Source organism: Oncorhynchus masou, chromosome 12 (genome assembly GCF_036934945.1).
Source record: "Oncorhynchus masou masou isolate Uvic2021 chromosome 12, UVic_Omas_1.1, whole genome shotgun sequence".
In the NCBI taxonomy this organism is placed as follows: Eukaryota; Metazoa; Chordata; class Actinopteri; order Salmoniformes; family Salmonidae; genus Oncorhynchus; species Oncorhynchus masou.
The window spans coordinates 75663727-75688326 of NC_088223.1; the positions used below are offsets into that span (position 1 = coordinate 75663727).

Genomic DNA, 24600 nt, shown 5'->3' on the forward strand with positions numbered 1-24600 from the left:
GCTGCTAGCTGCCATGCTATTATCAGTATGAAATGTTGTCCAACAGACACAGTACTTACAGATGGATACACACAGTGAAACACACAGTGTTTAGGAATCTAAGCATTCTCCAGGTGCGGCAGTCACTATCTATCTGTCCTTTCAGCAAGTCTCCACTCGGAGCTTCCGGTTTGGTTGTTGTGCTGTTGCTAGTATTTGAACATGATAATCCCACACAATGCTAACTGCTAACCTTTATGGCATTGATAAAATGAGAATGCAAAAATAACACAACAGTCATTTTGTTCATGTTTTTTAGTTCATATTTTTGTTAGTAGAAAGTACAACCGGTACATACAATATTAAATACCATCATGTCTGCATTTTTATGACATGCTTATGCTTTACAAACACCATCCTGCATTGCTTACATTTTAAGCAATCTTGTGAATGTTATTACTGTGTTCCACATCTTACATCCCACTCTGGTCTGTCTCCATGCCTGACCAAGCAGCTGTGGAGTAATGTTATGTAAATCACAGAGCACAAGATTGCCTTCTTCCACCTCTAACGAGGACCCCATTTTATTTGAATTTCATACCTATCATTTCCACCCTCTCTTTCATCAGTGGGTAACAGCAGTCTGGAACAGCCTAATTGTCTCAAACTGAGCACGGATTAGATTCAGTACTCAAGACCCACCATAGCCATCCTCATCGAGTTACTAAAACTGGACAACACAATCATATTGTGAATCTCAAATGGTTGTAGGAGAGTAGAATGGAAATGAAGGTGATGTGGTTTGGAATGAATATGTGAATATCTCACTTGTTGCTGGAATATGAGGGAATCCTTTGTTTTTGAAGGGATTGGAATGATAAGAGATGGCAATGGCATGCTTCTTGAAGGATGTTATCGCCCCTAAAGGGAGCACGGCATTCAAATGTGTGTGTGTGCCTGTTCTACGTGTTATTTTGGCATTAATACGTGTCACATGTCAATTTGCAAACAATGTAAAAGAAAATATGTACAAGTAATTAAGTTAATAAAGCCGCATACAAATATGGTCTCTTTTTAGCTTTCTTGAGTAAGGCAGCTCCAAAATGCAGGTGTTTCAGCCTAGGTCAGTGCTTTCTGTGGTGGTGGGGTAGCCAGCGGAAAATATGGAGCGTAGGGGTTGGTAATGTTCTCTAGTTGTACCAGGATTGGCTCAGTGTTCTGTCACGAATGGGGACACTACGTCACAGCAAAATCTACGGGAAGAGCTTGAAAGTTCAAGCCCCTTGGGTACTGCCATAGAATTACTTTAGAAGTACCCATTCAAGAAGGCTCAAGGTCATTGGCCACAGATAAAATTACGTTATATCTACAGTAGCTTTGATTGGACTGATCATGTCAACATCGTACTTTCAAAATCTTAGCTAGCAAGCTAGCAGCCATCATCATGAATCAAGTTGGCTATCTACTGGCAAATCCTTTTCAAACCTTGTCATATGAAGAGAAATTATAGATAAAAAGTATCGATGCTCATCGGCCATCGGACATAAACATTTCACAAGTTGGAAATTGCAAATTCAACAACGAGTGGTTTGGAGGAAGCAGTGGCTAACTGCAAGCATTGCAAAGCAATCACTAGTCTGCTATTCAGTGGAGTGGATATGTGGTCCAAGTCTGGGCTTAAGCGTCTATTTTCCAAGCTTAAAAGGATAAACATTCAACATTGGCCATGCTGTCAATCCAGCATGACTTCTGCCGCTTTCAAGACAACTGGGAACTCTGGAAAAAATGAGCGCCGACTGGGAAAATACGTTAGAACGGTCATCCAACTCGGAATTCCAAGCCTTGAAATGCTTACTGACAAGCCCTTAACCAACAATGCAGTTCAGGAAGTAGAGGCTATATACAGAGTCAATTTTTTGGGCCTTTCTCTGACACCCCCTAGTATATAGGTCCTGGATGTCAGGAAGCTTGACCCCAGTGATGTACTGGGCCATACGCACTACCCTCTGTGGAGCCTTACGGTCAGATGCCGAGCAGTTTCCCCCTTATAACTTAGCCTACTGTTCTGACTTGGTGGTGCACAAGTAGCCTATAGCCTGTTTTAGAGAAATGTAATCATTGAATATTGGAAAAGCTTACATTGTCTGCTTATATGCCCCCTTTATTTATCCTACAGTTCTGACTTGGTGTACAGGGAGAACAGACCATGTTCTGAATTCTGTCGCAGTACATTTCAAAAGTGCTGAACAAATAGTTATACTGACTACATCCGTGCTAGCTAACTCATGAATGTCTTAATCAAAATTATGGATTGCCTCTTATCCGCTCGTCGTCCCCTTATGCCATAGTTTGTATATCTCAATGGTCAGTGAAACCACATTTGTTTAAGCAAGTCAGCCATATCAGCTATGTTTTTTTCCAAGGCAGTATATGAGGCTGATTGAACTGTTTTGCTGCCAGACAAAACTCCGCTGATAGCCAGGTGTAACTGCTGTTGGGACTCTGCTGTTGGGACAGCTTTATGTAGGCCCTAACAGTTTGTGGGCACCGTTTGTCACGGTTATAGTCCAATTCATGTATTATTTTGTGTTGTGTTGTGTAGTGGCTTTGCTGGCATGCTTATAATTTATTTTTATTTTTTTGGCCCTATCAAGACTTACATGCTAATATTGGAACTGGTCGGGACCTCAAGCTTCGGGCATAATTTCAATTCAGGCGAAAATAAACTCATCTCAGTTAGATGGACAATAAGCAATACATTTTGTCATAATGGAGTAGACAGCATCTGTCACTAAAACCCATTTTTTATTATTGTTATCTTTTATCTTTAGCTTTTCATGTGTTTGTGCTATCATAGGGTGTTATTTTGTGAAGTGGAAAGTATTCCATAAAATAATCCGCTCTTGACTATTTGAGTTGTGAAACATAAAATAAGTTAAATATCAATTCTCCCAATTCCTTGACATTTGCTTTTCAACATATTCTGTGGTCATCCTAAAGGGACAGGTTGTTTACCACACCACCTGCATAGAATGTGAGCTAGATAGGGGTCAAAATAGTTGCAACAACTGTAACTTTTATCTTGGGGAACCTAAACATTATGGTTTTCGGAATTTCATTACTACGAATACTTTGCCAATTAGGCCCACCATACATTAATACACATACCAGTTATTTTTCAATATGAGTGCCGACACATCCTATTTGACCACTGAAATCAAGACAATGTATTATTTCACTACATAGGGTCTTAGACAGAAAATGTCAACAGCCTGCAGGATATTAAAATTAAATCTGTACTTGCAGCTTGCTTTTGCGCCACTGGAGGGCAAAGTAGCGCCACGGACACTTCGAGAAGTTGTGGAAATGACCTATTTTTCATACGCTTTTGTGCTCAGAGCTCAGGCATTTGTCTTTCTTTGAACAAAAATATGTATGTGCACATAAACATACAATTTCATTACCATATCCTCTGTGCAAGCACGAATGCTGCTGTGTCATAGCAGAAAGGCCAAGCATGTCATTAACAATGCCCCTGCATCAAACACTGCTGAGGAACAAACAGACTCCATGATGAGCCGTCAATAGAGGGGACAGTCAGAGCCAACATCAGGGGGAAGGAGAGGGCAGAGGCTTTCAGAAGTCTATGCACCGGATTACTGAATTTGCAGTAACTAACACGCATATATGCCATAACATCAAAATGGATGCCAATGGTTTCTTTTTTTCTTCTAATGTCCAGTTGGTTGGGTACTTGGGAGATCATTTATGGATACTTAACTAGATTTAAACTACATGGCCGTAAATATTCCACCTCGAGTGGATCCACCTCTTACACTTCAAAGAGATGCAGGCTCAAGATGAGCATGTTTGCTTTCAATGAGGGGGGAAAGGACTATAAATAGTTTGGTAGAGAGAGTGGTTATTAATATGACTGTAAGTTTATTCCCCTCTTAATGTTTGCTTACTATCAGTGGGGTGCTAGGTTGTCCCCTAGGGTTGTTTGTGGCTAATTGTTTGCGTCCTGCATGAAATCTTGATGAACATGAGCATCCGGAAGCAGGCAAATTGAAATGTGTTCCAGCTAGCGAGCACCTAAATGGGGCTACTGACTGTGTCTGAAATCTTCAGAGGCAGCCTGCTTTGCTGTGCTCTACTGCAGCCCAGACGGAGGGGAGAGGGGGACGTGTGAGCATTAACTGGGGCAAGAAAAGACCACCCAGGGGCAGTCCAGATTAGACAGAGGAGATGGAAGGCGCCTGGGGCGTGTGGAAAATTAGCTGGTTGTTGAATGGAAGTCGGGGTGGCGCTGGGGGTCACTCTAGGACACGAGAGGTCTGTTCAGTCTATTGAAAGAACATAGTGTTCCAATGGAGCTGATTCGCCAACTCTTTTTTTATGCAGATAATAGTCTCTTCTATGCAAATAAAAAAGAGACTGGTTAATTTATTAATAATACACATTGAATATATTACAAATGAACATGAGTATTCAATCTTTTTTTTTTTGAACTAGAACCCTTGTTAATGAGCAAACCCGTGAGAGAAATGTGCTTTTAAATAATGCATTCCCAAAGACTCAAGTGATTTATAATCTAGTTTCTTTGCGACATGTACTCTGTAGGATGTGCTGCTGCTTTGTAGAAAAACAATATCTGTGCAACTATTCTCAAACACACTGCAGGTTGCAAGACAGCAGTGTGACATTAAAACTTTAGTCATTCCAGGAAGGGGGAGGCTCATCCTCAGCTATACTGCTAAGATAAGTAACTTGGGGGACTTCTCAAGGCCTTAGCCTACTTCTTGGTGTTTGTGAAGGGAAAACACAGTGCGGCAGACTGCATGTGACGTGTGATGCAGTGTGATGCAGTGCTATAGCGTGAGACAGCCTAAGAAAGTCTTGCCTCGAGACTCAAAGCGCTGGTGCTTTGCTGCTTTGCTTTAAAGGCAGGGTAGATCTTGCGGCTTCACTTTAAAGACAGGCTAGATCTTTGCTACTTCACTTTAAAGAAGTGGGCCGGCAGGTAGTCTAGTGGTTAGAGCAATGGGCCAGTAAGTGCAAAGGTTGCTAGATCAAATCCCTGAGCTGACAAGGTAAAAAAAATATGTCGTTCTGTACCTGAAAAAGACAGTTACCCCACTGTTTTTAGGCTGTCATTGTAAATACGAATTTGTTCATAACTGACTTGCCTAGGTAAAAAAAGACAGGCTACTTCACTTTAAAAAAATCAAGGCTGTATCACATCTGCCTGTGACTGGGAGTCCCATAAGCAGTACACAATTGGCCCAGGTTTGCCAGGGGTAGGCCATCATTGTAAATAAGAATTTGCTCTTAACTGACTTGCCTGCTTAAATTATTTTTTTTTTAAATAAAACAGGCTAGATCTTTACTACTTCACTTTAAAGACAAGCTTTGGAGTTGAGCTCTCTTGTTTACAGTCAGTTGTCTGGTGCTGGGAAATAATGCACTCCAGCAGGAAAGTTAGACGTTAAAAGAAATCCACTTCTGCTTTTGTGGATACAGAAGAGAATTCACATCCGTATATAGGAGTGCAATTCAGCCAAACAGATAAATGGCATTGGCACAAGACAGCATTCATAGTGCAGGAAATACTAGCTGAATACCATAGAGCAGGAGATCAAACCAACTACTTGGAAAAGTGCTATAATAGAATATGTTTGCAGATGTTGTGTACAGTTCCCTAGCTTTATCAAATATAATGAGAATGTTGTACATCGGGTTCACTGACTAATCCATCTATTCATTACCTGGGTCGTACACTAATTCATCCCTTGAATTTGCCCCCCAAACATATTGTATGTTGTATAAATTCATATTTCCTTGATTTTTAGATTTTTATTTAAAACAAATCTATTTGGTTTGTCCTTGTGCTCTAACTGATACTGCAAACATACTGATGACCCACAACAAGGGGAAAGAGGTGATACTTACCCTTCCCAAAGAATATAATGTACAGACATTATGAACAAAATTACAGAACTGCAATGTCTTTGTATTTTATATATCTTCCCTACTATAGCAGCACAGCCACATCTCCTCTCCAACACAATACTATATCCATGTATTATTTCCATGTGTAATGGATTGCAATAAAGATATACAATCAAGATTAAATCCTCACTTATTTGCCTTTAAATTCTGTGTTTATTTACTCACCTGACTAGACAAACAACAATTCCCATCCCTAGCTTTGCAGGTGTTGTGGGAACATAATAAATAAAGATGTTGTCATGTTTGTGTACTGACGGGTAACCAGTAAATAATGCCATCCACCGTCACCAGTTGATGCCTCGAAACCAAAGAAGTAGCTCTGCAAGCATATTCTGGCTCGGTGGCTCAGCTCCCGTTGGCTCCCTCAGCCTGTCCAAACAATTCCATGATCTAAAAGAATAATTCTCGTCTCACATCTGGCATATCACAGAAATTTAAACTCGGGGACAAAAAACAGGGCTATTCCTTAATGTCCGACAGCATTTTTATTCAGAATGTTCTAGACTTGAAATGTACATGTTAAATCGGACCTAGGTGTTTAAGTCATTGGGGAAGGTGGAGGAAGAGAATGCTAAAGTTTTAAAAAAGCAATCGACCAAAATTTTTCAGAGGATTAGCTTTGCCAACTGTCATCTTTGCTGCATCGGCGCTCAGCCCCACAGACAGCAGCCTGTCGACTTCACGGACAAATGTCAACCTCTGATTTAGGGTGCATTAGATCATCATAGCCTCTGCCTGTTGGCTGTTTACCCCCAAAACTAATTTTGCAGTTCCAGAGATTCATTTACAAAAGAAAATACACGGGCATTGGCGGTTTATAGGCCTACTCTTTAATTCAACGTCTAGTCAACAGCATTCCGTTGTGTGTTTTTTACAGCCACTGAGAACAATTAGACAAGTCAATATTGTTAAATCCATTGAGATAGGTTTGAGCGGTAAACAAAACACTTAGTTCACTTACTCACAGCTTGGGAAATAGCCTTCTCACAAACAGACAAGACAAGAGGAAAGTCCCATTGGGTATATTTTTACAATAGAGACAAACAAAATCACTTTTAACTTCATCCTTGTTTCTATCTGAGGGCTGTGGCACATATTATAGTGTGAGCATGTCTCATATTTCGTACTGTGTGTTGGTGTCATTAAGGTTCAATCCATAGGACTCAGACCTCATTAACTTACTCTATAGTGGCACTTCTGTTCAGCATGGTTGTCATCTGTGCAATACTCCATGCACACGTCATATCAACATAACTGCTGCCCACATCTCATGTAATATCTTCCGCTTTTCATGTCTTCCTGTCTGAAGTGGATGATTGCATGTATACTGAGCTACTTTATAGACTTAATATAGAAGTCCCTCAATACTTCTTTACATGGCTACTGCAGAAGCCTGGTTGTTTCTGCTGTAGCCAGATTGTTTTGCAAGACAACAACATGGTGAGGAGTTGGCTGAAACCAAAACAAACTGGCAAACAGCTAGACCAGTAGAGTTCCAGTATAGAGTTTGACCATTATAATTTATTGAGTATGGGTATTTCATTGTTTCGAAAATGTTCAGTGAGTCTCAATGAGTCATGTCAAAGTAAGTCTCAACATAAACAAGTGAAGTCTATCCAAAATGGTCAGCTTACATCGCATTAGTACAAAATATTTTAAATATTGAAACCAGGCCTTTTGAGCAGCTGACATCTCCAGTAGACAGGAGCAAAATGTAGTTTATAGTCTCACCAAATTGCTTCTTTGGTTCTCAAACATCCCTCAAACGACTGGAGCAAGAGAGGAATATTCGCAATATATCTCATGAAACATGACAGGCTGTTTATAATTCCTGGAGGGATCAAAAGGGTAGGGTTCTGGAATGATTTTGGGTAATGAAAGTTAGCAGGTGACATGAGAAGACACCTACAAGCACTCACCTACACCCCAGATTAATATTCTGAGTTTTCTGACACATTGGATTCAGATGTCAATCACCTCCCGCTGGGCAATTATAAGGTGGGAGAGGACGAGAGAGGCAGATCCAGCTGCTGCTAATCTAATGGGAGAGGATGTCGGCGTTGGAGAGGGAGAGACTGAGCGAGAGAGAGAGGAGGCAGGGTAAGAGAGAGATAGGGAGAGACAGAAGGAGAGAAAGAGAAGTGGGGTGGGAGAGAGAGAGAGACTGAGACAGACAGCGAGAAGAGAGAGAGAGAGTGATTGTCAAAGACAGCGAGAAGAGAGAGAGTGTGAGAGAGAGTGATTGTCAAAGACAGAAGTAGCTAGCTACAGTATAGCGTGCAAGGACAATGCCCACCCTTCATCTACAGTCCTGCGGGCATTGAATCAGCTCAGTTCTGGCAGATTGGTGCCACAGAGAATGGGAGCCCAATAGCACCACAGTGGGCTAATTAGCTAAGTATTTCACACTGGATGCTCTTCCACTTAACTCTTTGGCTCTCTGGAAATTGTGTCGAGATAATCAATATTTTGGTTGTTTTTCGTTGTGTAATAGCCACAGACTCCAGACAAGATTAAATATGGCAGTCGCTACAATATCTATTGCACATGTCACACTCAGCAAAATGTTCCCTTTGATTATAATGAGCACATTTTTTTTGGTTTCTGTAGCTGCAATATTTTAAATAAGCATTTGATCTGAGATGTTCTGTTGGCTGTACTGGCGGATATTTTGAGGCTTAGACAATATATGAACAATAATAATCTAATCTCTCGGTAACTGTTCCTCTAGCTTGGTATTAATTCTCTTAGATAAGTAAAGGCAGTCATGTTGCAGCTTTAACTGTCATTGCTATAACGCAAGCTCACTGGTGACAATGTAGGGCCTCCAACTAGCTTCATTGCTTATAGGCCTGCTACACTGGACATGTAACTTTTGCCGGGCGTGAGATGCTCCCAAAATTGTCCGTAAGCAGTGCAGCCCTGCAAGAGAGTCACGGAGCTAAGCTTAAAATTGTAGCTCTAGTTCTATTTTCAAGAATTCAACTTGTGGTTCATGTCTGAGAACACATGATGAAGTGCCTGGTGCTCTGCTCACACCCGTTAAAAGTTATGCTTCCAGTGTAACAACACAAAAATATTCTACTTTCGCCACGACATCAGTGTAGCACATATGTTACTGTAAGACAGTACATATCAAAACAAATGTATCCTACAGATCTGTAATAGGCTGCCAAGCAGTTCTGAAGCAACTGCATTTGTCAATTGTGATCTATTTGTTGTGCCTTAATGATTTTTATATTAAATATGTCCTGTTAATTTATTTGAATGAATATACGTTGTATTTGTTATTGAACAGTACAGTCGAAATCAGTTTTGTCCAAACATTTAACAAACATAACAAATACTAAAACCTCCAGCTTCAGAGATACCAAAAGCATATTGCAGGCACTATAATTTTTTTTAGATACAGTTCTTTCACCACTGAGTGAGATTTGAAATTGAAGCTTTTTTAAAAACGTATTTCACTTGGATGGTTTTAAAATGAAGGTGATTATCCAGCGAGCACTTCCGGTGCCCCCCACTGATAGAGTACAGGAGTGTTATCTTGGTGAGTAATGTGCTTAGCTTTAGCTGTGAATAAAGATTGGGGCGCTGGGTAGCACTGCAAGCCAAACGGTTGGGCGTGCCTGACCTCAGTGTCCTTCCAGCCACTGCAGTAGGAGATGGAGAGCCACTCGAAGTTCGCTCGTAAACAAAGGAATGCATAGAACCCACTTCCACTTGTAGCATGGGGTTAATTGACTGGCCAGAGAAACAGGCTGGCTGGCTGAGATGTGGAGAGAGAGAAGAGTGTGGGTTGGATGTTCTTAAACTATTAACGCCCTCTGAGTGACTCATAAATGAGCTATCTGGCTAAATGATGGGCTTTCTAAACACGGGCAGGTGGAGAAGCATTCCAAGTCGACTGCGGATAAAGCATTGTGAGGCCTGACAATGTGAGCCCGAGTGCTGAGGCTTTCTCACAACATATCATTTGAATGTGGGCGTATTGTGATGGTGAGATGTGCTGTACTGGCATTGGAGCTATCGTGACAGTCTCTGTGCCCCTTCTTTTATTGTCTGGCAATTAACTCTCCTAAAAAAGAGGAGAAAACTGTTGCTGGCACAAAATAGAGGCAGCGGCATCCAAAAGCAGCAGGGAAAGAGGCATCCAAAAGCAGCAGAGAAAGAGGCATCCAAAAGCAGCAGGGAAAGAGGCATCCAAAAGCAGCAGGGAAAGAGGCATCCAAAAGCAGCAGGGAAAGAGGCATCCAAAAGCAGCAGGGAAAGAGGCATCCAAAAGCAGCAGGGAAAGAGGCATCCAAAAGCAGCAGGGAAAGAGGCATCCAAAAGCAGCAGGGAAAGAGGCATCCAAAAGCAGCAAGGAAAGAGGCATCCAAAAGCAGCAGGGAAAGCGGCATCCAAAAGCAGCAGGGAAAGCCATCCAAAAGCAGCAGGGAAAGAGGCATCCAAAAGCAGCAGGGAAAGAGGCATCCAAAAGCAGCAGGGAAAGCGGCATCCAAAAGCAGCAGGGAAAGCCATCCAAAAACAGCAGGGAAAGAGGCATCCAAAAGCAGCAGGGAAAGAGGCAATGGTTGTGACATAATCACTGAGGAGCATGACTTATCTCACACACACGTTCATGTTTGTGATAAGGCAGCCAGTGGGCAGCCGATGAGACAGCCTATAGGGAGGAGGTCAGAGACCTGGCAGTGTGGTACCAGGACAACAACCTCTCCCTCCACGTCAGCAAGACAAAAAAGCTGATCTTGGACTACAGGAAAAGTATGGGCTGTAGAGGAGCGGGTTGAGAGCTTCAAGTTCCTCTGTGTCCACATCACTAAGGACTTAACATGGTCTACACACAACATACACAGTCATGAAGAGGGCACAACAATAACTCTCCTCACTCAGGAGGCAAAAAAATATTTTGCATGGGCATCAGATCCTCAAAAAGTTTTAAACTTCACCATCGCCAACATCTTGACTGGCTGCATCACCGCTTGGTATCGCAACTGCTTTGCATCCAACCGAAAGGCGCTGCAGAGGGTAGTACGTACGGCCCAGTACATCTCTGAGACTGAGCTTTCAGGACCTCTATACTAGGCGATGTCAGAGGGAGAACCTAAACATTTCAAAGACTCCAGCCACCCAAGTCATAGACTGTTCTCTCTACTATCATAAGGCAAGTGCTACCAATGCACCAAGTCTGGAACCAACAGAACCCTGAACATCTTCTACCCCCAAGCCATAAGACTGCTAAATAGTTAGTTAAATGGTTAACCAAATAACGACATGGACTTTTTGCACAAACTGTTTTGACACGTACACTGCCGCTACTGTTTTTATCAGTCACTTATTCTTCGTTATATGTACATATTTACCTCAATTACCTCGTACCCCTGCACATCGACTATACAGCCAAGTTATCATTACTCATTGTGTATTCATTATTACATGTTTTACTTTTCTATTATTTCTCTATTTTCTTTCTCTCTGCATTGCTGGAAAGTAAGTAAGCATTTCACTGTTAGTCTACACCTGTTGTTCACGAAGCATGTGACGAATAAAATTGAAATTAGATTTGATATGCCAGAGAACCTGAAAGAGGCTTACAACCCTCACTGAGCTAGGTATGTGTCTCTTCGGCAGACAGAGGTTTGCCCTCCCTCTCTCCCTTGATCCATCCCTCTTTCCTTAGAGAACAAACTGTCAGGGTTTAGGGAAAGGGTGGTGTGGAGCTACCACCAAAATGGCAAGAGGCTTGCTGAATCACCACTCAAACTAACGAGCCTTAACGCAAAGCAGGGGATTTTACGACAGGAGCAAAGTGTTATGCCATAGAAAACACATCATATCAAGGTGTTTATATTTTGAAGGGCTTGCACTCTGCATGGCACTTCCCAATTTGGCTCATATGCTTTGGTGCATTGAAGAGAGATGCAACCCTACAATCAAGTGGCCTTGAAATATGTCACAAGGACATCCTGAATTGTGCTGACCTATTCTGGATTTGTTCTACATCGCAAGTGGCTTTTAGTCAAATTTCCATCCCTTTCTCCCTTCACTGTAAAATGGGTTTAATTAAACATTTGTGGCAGCAGCACTAGCACTCAGTCTGCCTGGTTGCAAATCATGGGTCTGTCTTCGCCTTGGCCACTTCTCCCATTCAGTAGAATGTAATAGAGTCTACTACTAAAGCAAACACTTTTATCCAAAGTGACTTACAGTACAGTGAGAGCATACAGTGCCTTGCGAAAGTATTCGGCCCCCTTGAACTTTGCGACCTTTTGCCACATTTCAGGCTTCAAACATAAAGATATAAAACTGTATTTTTTTTGTGAAGAATCAACAACAAGTGGGACACAATCATGAAGTGGAACGACATTTATTGGATATTTCAAACTTTTTTAACAAATCAAACTGAACAATTGGGCATGCAAAATTATTCAGCCCCCTTAAGTTAATACTTTGTAGCGCCACCTTTTGCTGCGATTACAGCTGTAAGTCGCTTGGGGTATGTCTCTATCAGTTTTGCACATCGAGAGACTGAATTTTTTTTCCCATTCCTCCTTGCAAAACAGCTCGAGCTCAGTGAGGTTGGATGGAGAGCATTTGTGAACAGCAGTTTTCAGTTCTTTCCACAGATTCTCGATTGGATTCAGGTCTGGACTTTGACTTGGCCATTCTAACGCCTGGATATGTTTATTTTTGAACCATTTCATTGCAGACTTTGCTTTATGTTTTGGATCATTGTCTTGTTGGAAGACAAATCTCCGTCCCAGTCTCAGGTCTTTTGCAGACTCCATCAGGTTTTCTTCCAGAATGGTCCTGCATTTGGCTCCATCCATCTTCCCATCATTTTAACCATCTTCCCTGTCCCTGCTGAAGAAAAGCAGGCCCAAACCATGATGCTGCCACCACCATGTTTGACAGTGGGTATGGTGTGTTCAGGGTGATGAGCTGTGTTGCTTTTACGCCAAACATAACGTTTTGCATTGTTGCCAAAAAGTTCCATTTTGGTTTCATCTGACCAGAGCACCTTCTTCCACATGTTTGGTGTGTCTCCCAGGTGGCTTGTGGCAAACTTTAAACAACACTTTTTATGGATATCTTTAAGAAATGGCTTTCTTCTTGCCACTCTTCCATAAAGGCCAGATTTGTGCAATATACGACTGATTGTTGTCCTATGGACAGAGTCTCCCACCTCAGCTGTAGATCTCTGCAGTTCATCCAGAGTGATCATGGGCCTCTTGGCTGCATCTCTGATCAGTCTTCTCCTTGTATGAGCTGAAAGTTTAGAGGGACGGCCAGGTCTTGGTAGATTTGCAGTGGTCTGATACTCCTTCCATTTCAATATTATCGCTTGCACAGTGCTCCTTGGGATGTTTAAAGCTTGGGAAATCTTTTTGTATCCAAATCCGGCTTTAAACTTCTTCACAACAGTATCTCGGACCTGCCTGGTGTGTTCCTTGTTCTTCATGATGCTCTCTGCACTTTTAACGGACCTCTGAGACTGTCACAGTGCAGGTGCATTTATACGGAGACTTGATTACACACAAGTGGATTGTATTTATCATCATTAGTCATTTAGGTCAACATTGGATCATTCAGAGATCCTCACTGAACTTCTGGAGAGAGTTTGCTGCACTGAAAGTAAAGGGGCTGAATAATTTTGCACGGCCAATTTTTCAGTTTTTGATTTGTTAAAAAAGTTTGAAATATCCAATAAATGTCGTTCCACTTCATGATTGTGTCCCACTTGTTCGTGATTCTTCACAAAAAAATACAGTTTTATATCTTTATGTTTGAATCTTGAAATGTGGCAAAAGGTCGCAAAGTTCAAGGGGGCCGAATACTTTCGCAAGGCTCTGTAAATGTTTTTTGTGTATATGATCCCTTCAAGAATTCAATCAACGATCATCACAATTAAGACACAGGGCCAGGGTGTCCTAATGAAGGTGCTTGATCAGTAGGAATTTTAGGTTTCTCAAATAACATCTAAACCCCTAATAGTGCAGCCCAATGCAGCTGTTCTTCCTGCAGCCCCATAGCTTCATCCTCAGAGTATGTTTTACTTTGACAGCAAAAGTACAGAGACATAGTGTGTTGATCACTAAAACAGTGTAGGATAGAAAAAACATATTGCAGCGCATATTTCTATGTATAGCAAAACAGTAATATAAACAGCATGTGGCTTCAGAAAGTATTTATACTCCTATTCTACAATTCAAAATGGATTCCATACTTTATTTTTCACACATCTAGACATAATACACCTTAATAATGACAAAGTGAAAACATTTTTTTGAAATGTTTGCAAATTTAGTGATGAAATACATAAATATCATATTCACATAAGTATTCACCCCCCTGAGTCAATACATGTTAGAATCACCTTTGGCAGAAATTACAGGTGTGAGTCTTTCTGAATATGTCTCGAAGAGCTTGGCACACCTGGATTGTACAATATTTGCACATTATTATTTAAAAAATTATTCAAGCTCTGTCAACGTGGTTGTTGATCATTTCTAGACAGCGATTTTGAAGTCTTGCAATAGATTTTCAAGCCGATTTAAGTCAAAACTGTAACTAAGCCACTCAGGAACATTCAATGTCATCTTGATAAGCAACTCCAGTGTATATTTGGCCATGAATTTGTGGTTATTGTCCTGCTGAAAGGTGAATTTATCTCCCAGTGTCTGTTGGAAAGCAGACTGAACCAGGTTTCCCTCAATTTCATTTATTGCAAAGGTCTTCATGCGGTGAAAGAGAGTCGGACCAAAATGCAGCGTGTAGATTGCGATCCATGTTTAATGAATGTAACGAAAACCGAAACAGCCTATACTTGTGTAAACTAACACAGAGACAGGAACAAGGACACTCACCCACGAAACACACAAAGAATATGGCTGCCTAAATATGATTCCCAATCAGAGACAACGATAATCACCTGACCACAAAACCCCAAGACAAAAACACACCACACTAACCCATGTCACACCCTGGCCTGACCAAATAAATGAAGAATAAACATAATATATTTCGACCAGGGCGTGACATTTATTTTTATCCCAAAAAACTCCCTTGTCCTTATCGATGACAAGCATATCCGTAACATGATACAGCCACCATCTTGCTTAAAAATATGAAGAATGGTACTCAGACATGTGTTGTGTTGGATTTGTCCAAAACATAACATTTTGCATTCTGGACAAAAAGTACATTTTTGCCACATTTTTACTTTAGTGCCTCATTGCAAACCGGATGCATGTTTTAGGATATTTTTATTCTGTACAGGCTTCCTTCTTCTCAATCTGTCATTTAGGTTAGTATTGTGGAATAACTACAGTGTTGTTGATCCATCCTCAGTTTACTCCTATCACAGCCATTAAACTCTGTAACTGTTTTAAAGTCCCCATTGGCCTCGTGGTGAAATCCCTGATCGGTTTCCTTCCTCTCTGGCAACTGAGTGAGGAAGGACACCTGTAGTTTTGTAGTGACTGAGTGTATTGATACACCATCCAAAGAATAGTTTTTACCAATAGGTGTGCTTCTTTGCAAGGCATTGGAAAACCTCCCTGGTCTTTGAGGTTTAATCTGTGTTTGAAATTCACTGCTCAACCTTACAGAAATAAAATCAAAATAAAATCAAGTTTTATTGGTCACATATACAGAGTTAGCAGATGTTATTGTGGGTGTAGCAAAATGCTTGTGTTCTTAGCTCCATCAGTGCAGTAGTATCTAACAATTCACAACAATATACACAAATCTCAAAGTAAAATAATGGAATTAAGAAATAGATCAATATTAGGATGAACAATGTCGGAGTGGCATTGACTAGAATACAGAAGAATACAGTATATACATATGAAATGAGTTAAACAGTATGTAAACAGTATTAAAGTGACCAGTGTTCCATGTCTATGTACATAGGGCAGCAGCCTCTAAGGGTTGAGTAACCAGGTGGTGGCCGGCTAGTGACAGTGACTAAGTTCAGGGGAGGATACTGGCTGGAGGCCGGTTATTTAACAGTCTGATGGCCTTGAGACAGAAGAAGTTTTTCAGTCTCTCGGTCCCAGCTTTGATGCACTTGTACTGACCTCGTCTTCTGGATGATAGCGGGGTGAACAGGCCATGTGTCAGTTGGTTGATGATCTTTTTGGCCTTCCTGTGACATCAGATGATGTAGGTGTCCTGGAGGGCAGGTAGTGTGTACCCACTTATGCGATGGGCAGACCGCACCACCCTCTGGAGAGCCCTGTAGTTGCGGGCGGTGCAGTTGCTTTACCAGGCGATGACACAGCCCGACAGGATGCTCTCAAAGGTGCATCTGTATAAGTTTGTGAGGGTCTTCGGGGCCGATCCGAATTTCTTTAGCCTACTGACGTTGAAGAGGCGCCGTTGCGCTTTCTTCACCCCAACTGACCATTTCAGATTGTCAGTGATATGTATGCCGAGGGATGTGAAGCTTTCCATCTTCTCCACTGCGGTCCCGTCAATGTGGATTGTGGCGTGCTCCCTCTGCTGTCTCCTGAAGTCCACAATCAGCTCCTTCATTTTGTTGACATTGAGGGAGATGTTATTTTAAAGGCACCACTCCACCAGAGCCCTCACCTCTTCTCTGTAGGAAGAAGATTGTTGGTAATCAGCTACTACTACTGTTGTGTCATCTGCAAACTTGATGATTGAGTTGGAGGCGTGCGTGGCCACGCAGTCATGGGTGAACAGGGAGTACAGGAAGGGGGCTGCGCATGCACCCTTATGGGGCCACTGTGTTGAGGATCAGTGTAGTGGAGTTGTTGTTTCTTACCTTGGTCACCTGGGGGGCGGTCCTTCAGGAAGTCCAGGACCCAGTTGCAGAGGGCAGGGTTCAGACCCAGTGCACCGAGCTTAAGGAGCTTCGATGGTACTATGGTGTTGAAGGCTGAGCTGTAGTCAATAAACAGCATTCTTACATAGGTATTCCTCTTGTCCAGATGGGGTAGGGCAGTGTGCAGTGCAATGGCGATTGCATTGTCTGTTGATCTATTGGGGCGTTATGCAAATTGAAGTGGGTCTCGGGTGTCAGGTAAGGTGGAGGTGATATTATGATCCTTAACTAGCCTCTCAAAGCACTTCATGATGACAGAAGGGAGTGTTATGGGCAATAGTCATTTAGTTCAGTTACCTTTGCTTTCTTGGGTACAGGAACAATGGTGGCCATCTTGAAGCAAGTGGGGAGGGACAGCAGACTGAGATACATAATTGTATGAGTGGGGTACAGAGATGAGGTAGTCATTCAAAAATCATGTTAAACACTATTATTGTACACAGAGTCCATGCAACTTATTATGTGTCTTGTTTAGCACATTTTTACTCCTGAACTTATTTAGGTTTGCCATAACAAAGGGTTTGAATACTTATTGACTCACAGACATTTCAATGTATTTATTTGTGTGTAGGCCAATGCCACATCTAAATGTAATTAATTTGTGTGGAAAAAGTCAAGGGTAGTGAATATTTTCTGAAGGCACTGTTGTTACGCTTGTCGTCGGATGATAAATGACCGGACCAAGGTGCAGCGTGGTAGGCGTACATTCTCGCTTTATTTGAAAATGTAACACCAGGAAAAACCAATTGAACACAAATTGAACGTAAAGCTAGTCGCGGCAGGGTAGCCTAGTAGTTAGAGCGTTGGACTAGTAACCGGAAGGTTGCAAGTTTAAACCCCCGAGCTGACAAGGTACAAATCTGTCGTTCTGCCCCTGAACAGGCAGTTAACCCACTGTTCCTAGGCTGTCATTGAAAATAAGAATTTGTTCTTAACTTTCTTGCCTAGTAAAATAAAGGTAAAAAATAAATAAAAAATAAAGCAACCAACAAAGACAAGATCCCATAAAAACCCAAAAGGAAACTGACATCTGATTCCCAATCAGATACAACGATAGACAGCTGCCTCCTATTGGGAATCAAACACACCAGCATAGAAACAGAAAACCTAGAATGCCCACCCTAATCACAACCTGACCTAACCAAATAGAGAGATAAAACATCTCTCTAAGGTCAGGGTGTGACAACTGTAGATACTACACATGGAATAGAACCAATATAAGGGAATTCAAATGCACCACTGGATATGACAAACATGTTGATAGCTCTCACATAATATGGAGCTACTGTATCTGTATATCTAATGAGTGCAATGAAATTACAACTTACCAAAAAACGATGTCAAGTCTGCACGCCACTCACTCACTATGGACGCCATGTTATTCTCCCTCTATGGAAGATGGAGCGCCTGGCTCTGGGAATGCTTCAGTTGGAGTATTGTATACATTGAATCATCCACTTAGTTTAGTTTATTGTGAAGGCAATTCTGTCTCAGTCGGGGATGACAAAACCCTGCAGACACTATCTTACAACTCAAAACAGCAGCACACAAACAATGTGATTTCAGTTGGTTAGAATAAAGTGTAAAGTCTTTTGAAGTAGGTAAAGAGAAGAGAGATGAATTCGCTACTGTCGGGGAGAATTGGATACAGGTACAGCGAGAACAACGACTAATTAGGTTCTTTCTGGTTTACTCTTCTCTATAAAGGCTATTATTCTCATCATTCTCTCCTTCTTTTCTTCTCCCCTCACAGCCCTTATTCCCACATATCAAAAATGTATTCAGAGAGCTATACAAAGGGATTTAATAAAATAACATGTCATAATGACATCAGATCATAACACATACAGTATCATGGGCATGATTAATTGAATAGATATGGTAATCCCCACTTTCCTGGCCAGATACATGTCTATTTTACTGTTTCAAATAGCTTTCACATAGAGCAGCAAAGAGCGCCTCACTCCAGATATACACATAAGAGGCCAACAATATCCTTTAAAAGCAAAACCTATACTGAAGGCTGTCACAAAGGAATGCAAAAATTCCCTATGATAAGATCAATTATGTATGGTACAATAGGAAAGCCTGATAGGCAGTAATATGAATAAACATTTATGCAAATGTCATACTTCTGATTTAAGATTAATTAGTAAGAACTAAAATCATGTAATTGATACTGAATGATGCATGTCTTTGACAAAGTCCTATATATAGCTGGTCATTTGGATTTTCAATTAACATTGTTATGTAATGGTTATTAAGTTCTCTTTTAACCCACAGAAGAGCTTGTACTCCAAGTGTCATATTCGTCCAAGTCTACTCTAGTCTTCCAAGGACAAAATCCTTGTGATTATACCCCCAGCATAATTTGGGCTTGATTCTTTAATCTTCTGTAATCTATTTTAGTTTGGAAACATACAACTGAAAATTGCATCAATGAGTAAAGTAACAAAAAGATTAGCAGAAAGGCTAAGTGGGCATAAATGGACCACATGCCCATTTGGCCAGGGGGAATGATGGTCATAGTCATTTGACTCACAAGCTGTCCAGCTAGCTGATACCACATCGAAAACACAGTTTATGAGATTTCATCACATTGCATCACCACCCCCGCCACCATCACAACAGTTTTTTACAGTCATGAAGAAGTGAAATGGTGTCGTGTTCTGTAGGCCTCCAGTAATAACGGATTTAACAACATCAGTGTTTACAGTATGCGGGACCATGACACTTCGTACGCGCCACCAGATGGCAGATATGACATCATTAAATGTGAGATGTTTGTGCCGTTCTGTCATGGTGGCTGCCAGCGTCAGTCAGAGCAGCACAGATCTGTATTGGATACAACTCCCTGGATAGGTACAGGATGACTAACCATTGTTTTCCCCTCTCTCTACTTTTCCCTCTCTACTGGTCTGTCTGCTTACTAATCAAAACCATAGAGATAGAATTAATAGACATTCCATGAAGGGTGGACCAGCGACCATATTGAATGTCCCATACCAGGAAGTAAAAGCAGGCAGCTCAGAATTCAGCAGTTCTATTTATATAATCGGAACCTCAATGTCTGCATAACTGCAGTTCCTCAGCCCCAATGTAGGCTACATTAGATATTCATGTAAAGCTTGCATCTCATTCTTCCTCAGACTAGGTTCTCCGACAGAGCGAGGCTGCTCCCAGTTTGCTTCAACAATGACACAGCCAGACCCAATTTATACTTTCTATTTACAAATGTGTTTCTTTTTGGGAAATGCAGGAGTCATTACAAGACTAAGCCCCCTTTTAAATCACCCATTCAAAGAGAGCCTCAAGGCCCTATTAACAGTGATCGAACTCATGGGCCTTTATTTGTATAATCTTGTTGTCTGCGTGACAAGGGCACTTTTGGTTTGTGGCAAATTAGTGAATTAGCACTCCAAAACAGACAAGACTTAGTAGAAATGTGATACGCGGCATCCCACAAGTTGATACATCAAAAAACTATCCTCTGACCTCGTCCTCAGGCCAGCAAATGAGAGTGAAGTCAACCATTCCATGCACTACTTGGTAAATCTTTTCGGCGAGACAGCTGGATCTGCTGGAAGTGACTGCGTGTGATTTATGGAGTAGCATATTTTGTTTGTTATTTCGGTATAACCTTAATGACTGACATTAGTGCCAGCGGAGTGGAGTGATTACTGTCCAGTAGTAGTCTCACTGTGTCCAGAGAGAAAAATGACAGCCAAAGCTCTGGAGATGGGTAATCAATACTGCATTTATGCTTTGTGAGGAAACAACATTACTCATTCTTGAGCACAACAGCACTTTTATCGATACGCCTCTGATAGAATTTTCTGAGGAAAGATAATGAACATTTATTTATTTAGAGCATCAAAACACCACACCTGTCAATAGTTCTGGGGGTGTAGTAGGAAATACAGTATGCCTTCAAAAAAATGCTTTTAGGACAACCCTGTCCTCAGCTCCAGTGTTCAATGGTGTAATGTCAAGGCTTAAAGATCATAATGGCAAAAAACAAAATGTAATAGTCCATTGTTCTGCTCTTTCCATGACAGACTGACGAGGTGAATCCAGTTGAAAGCCATGATCTCTTATTGATGTCACTTGTTAAATCCATTTCAAAATCAGTGTAGATGAAGGGGAGGAGACAGGTTAAAGAAGGATTATTAAGCCTTGAGACAATTGAGACATGGATTGTGTATGTGTGTCATTCAGAGGGTGAATGAGCAAGACAAAATATTTAAGTGCCTTTGAACGGGGTATGGTACTAGGTGCCACTGGTTTGTGTCAAAAACTGCAAAGTTGATGGGTTTTTCACACTCAACAGCTTCCCGTGTGTATCAAGAATGGTCCACCACCCAAAGGACATCCGTGGTCCGGGTATTAGGAATGTGTTTTGTTATTCAATACTCTGTCAAATTCAATCCCAAATTGACTTCTTTAGCCTCCATCTGATTATACTGATTGTCTTTGGTTGTGTATATGAGGAGAGCAGTGCATGCTCTATAGGGAACCATAATGATCTCAGTTCATGCGTACACAGGACAGTTCATCCACAGAGCCCTTGCCCCAGCAGCAGCCTGCCTCCTAGATATCCAAACAAGTGTAGCTTTAAATGGCAGGAAGGCTCTCTGTGTTCTAAACCATGTCTAATTTAACACCAAAGCCTACAAACACTCTGAAGTAATCCCTCCAATCTTCCTATGCAGTCCACAACCTTTGATGAAAGTCAATGAAGATCAAGGGGATCTGTCAAGTGCTTCACAATTTCCCAAACCTAATATAACAGACAGTCATCCTTCAAAGGAGCCTTGCATCACTGCTAGTCTCACAAGTTCCTGCTCAACAGGTCCACATCCACAGTTCTGCCATATGGCAGGAGGGTTTATTGTGTGCCCCATTAGATTTGGGCTTCTGTTGAAAATTCATTTTTGAGGAGGGCAGGAAACGTTTCCCAATTTAATTGAAAGGCACGTGAGACAGCTTCATGGTTAGATTAATTTATACATAAAATGCTGAACTTTAAGACATTCCCTCCCAACCCAGAAGAATTTTAGTTTGGGAATTCTCCCATGGGAAAAGCTAATACAGATTTTTCAAGTGAGGGGCATGGAAAGCATGATTATCTGTGTCCTTACATCCACTCAGTAGCTACTGCTATCACGAATTCAGCTCAAGTTCCTAAGCCACGTCTGAGGTCCCTTACCGCCTTAACCTTGAGTCCTAATATCCCTCTAACTGTTACCAAAATCTTTTTGGTAATGTGAAAATATAGATTGATAGACACAAGTTTGTTGATAATACCACCAGGTACTTAATGGAACCAAATCAGTAAACGTCCCTCGCTCTCTCACTCACTCTCTCACTCACTATCACCGTTGACCTATGCCATTACCAATGCCTGAGTTGAAGGTAAAATAAAGATTTTATTTGAGCACTGCCTCAGTGGTAAAACCCTTGCAGAAATTGTAAAACATGGAATGATTGTATCATAAAGGCAACCTCATAAACCAAACATAGACCTGAGCCAATATCTGCTGTTAGCATGTGTTACCTTCCCCTACATGAACGGTTAAATGTCTTATCAGATGGGCATATGTCATACTGTTCAAGCTCTACACTGTGTCTTTCCTGTTCTGCCTGGGATTTTAAAAATATATTTATTTTTTCACATTTATTTAACCAGGTAAGCTAGTTGAGAACAAGTTCTCATTTACAACTGCGACCTGGCCAAGATAAAGCAAAGCAGTGTGAAACAATAACAGAGTTACACATGGAATAAACAAGCGTACAGTCAATAACACAATAGGGGAAAAAAGTCTATATACAGTGTGTGCAAATGGCGTGAGGAGGTAAGGCAATAAATAGGCCATAGTAGTAAAATAATTACAATTTAGCAGATTAACACTGGAGTGATAGATGAGCAGATGATGGTGGTAAGTAGTGATACTGGTGTGCAAAAGAGCAGCAAAGTAAATAAAAACAATATGGGGGATGAGGTAGGTAAATTGGGTGGGATATTTACCTATGGACTATGTACAGCTGCAGCGATCGGTTAGCTGCTCAGATAGCTGATGTTTAAAGTTAGTGAGGGAAATATGAGTCTCCAGCTTCAGCGATTTTTGCCATTCGTTCCAGTCACTGGCAGCAGAGAATTGGAAGGAAAGGCGGCCAAAGGAGGTGTTGGCTTTGGGGATGACCAGTGAGATATACCTGCTGGAGCCCGTGTTATGGGTGGGTGTTGTTATCGTGATCAGTGAGCTGAGATAAGGAGGAGCTTTACCTAGCATGCTGAACTTTAAGACTTTGACCTGGCGCCAGTGGGTCTGGCGATGAATATGTAGCGAGGGCCAGCCAACGAGAGCATACAGGTCGAAGTGGTGGGTGGTATAAGGCGCTTTGGTAACAAAACGGATGGCACTGTGATAGACTACATCCAATTTGCTGAGTAGAGTATTGGAAGCTATTTTGTAGATCAAGGATCGGTCGAGGATCAGTAGGATAGTCAGTTTTACTAGGGTAAGTTTGGCGGCGTGAGTGAAGGAGGCTTTGTTGCGAAATAGATTCTAGATTTGATTTTGAATTGGAGATGTTTGATGTGGGGCTGGAAGGAGAGTTTACAGTCTAACCAGACACCTAGGTATTTGTAGTTGTCCACGTATTCTAGGTCAGAACCGTCCAGAGTAGTGATTCTAGTCGGGAAAGCGGGTGTGGGCAGCGAACGGTTGAAAAGCATGCATTTGGTTTTACTAGCATTTAAGAGCAGTTGGAAGCCACGGAAGGAGTGGTGAATGGCATTGAAGCTTGTTTGGAGGTTTGTTAACACAGTGTCCAAAGAAGGGCCAGATGTATACAGAATGGTGTCGTCTGCGTTTTCCATTTTCCTTCCATTTAAGAATGATGGAGGCCACTGTGTGTGTTCGTGGACCTTTAATTAATGCTGCAACAATCCTCTCTCTGAGCTACACGGACAATTCCTTTGAACTCATGGCTTGGTTTTTGCTCTGACATGCACTGTCAACTGAAGGACCTTAAATAGACAGGAATGTGCCTTTCCAAATCATGTCCAATCAATTCAGTTTACCACAGGTGGACTCCAATGAAGTTGTAAGATGATCAATGGAAACAGGATGCACCTGAGTCCAGTTTCGAGTCTCATAGCAAAGGGTATGTATACTTATGTAAATAAGGTATTTCTGTTTTGATCAAACATTTCTAAAAACTTGTTTTGGCTTTGTCATTATAGGGTATTGTGTGTAGATTGATGAGGAAAACAATGAATTTAATACATTTTAGAATAAGGCTGTAACATAACAAAATGTGGAAAAAGTCAAGGGGTCTGAATACTTTCCGAATGCACTGTACACATGCCCTTATTTGTTTTGTTCCTTTGTTTGAATTAGAGATCAAGATATTAACCTGCATTAATAACCTGTTGTACTTTCAGTTTTCCTGTAAAATACATGTCTGATGTATTTATATTAACCCCCACAAATGACAATTATTGAATCAGCAGTATTTTAGCGGGCACCATTTTAACATATCATATAGGTTATGTTTTCTGAGAACGTTGAATGTTTCAAACAGATTGTCCAACAACTATAAACACTACACAATTTCCGTATATGTCCCATGTGGTTATTTTAATGGGTACAATTTGGCTGGTGTCACGGATCCCTCCGGAACTTTCATTACGCACACCTGTCCCCTATTCCCACTGATTACTACTTGTATATGTGTGCCCTTTGGTT

General features: G+C 41.4%; 1 protein-coding gene across 1 annotated transcript in view; it reads left to right on the plus strand.

Annotated features, from left to right (window-relative positions):
• The window catches only part of LOC135550818 (opioid-binding protein/cell adhesion molecule-like), a 329729-nt gene that overhangs the window by 102774 nt on the left and 202355 nt on the right, over positions 1 to 24600 (plus strand). The gene's annotated exons all lie outside the window — the stretch shown is intronic.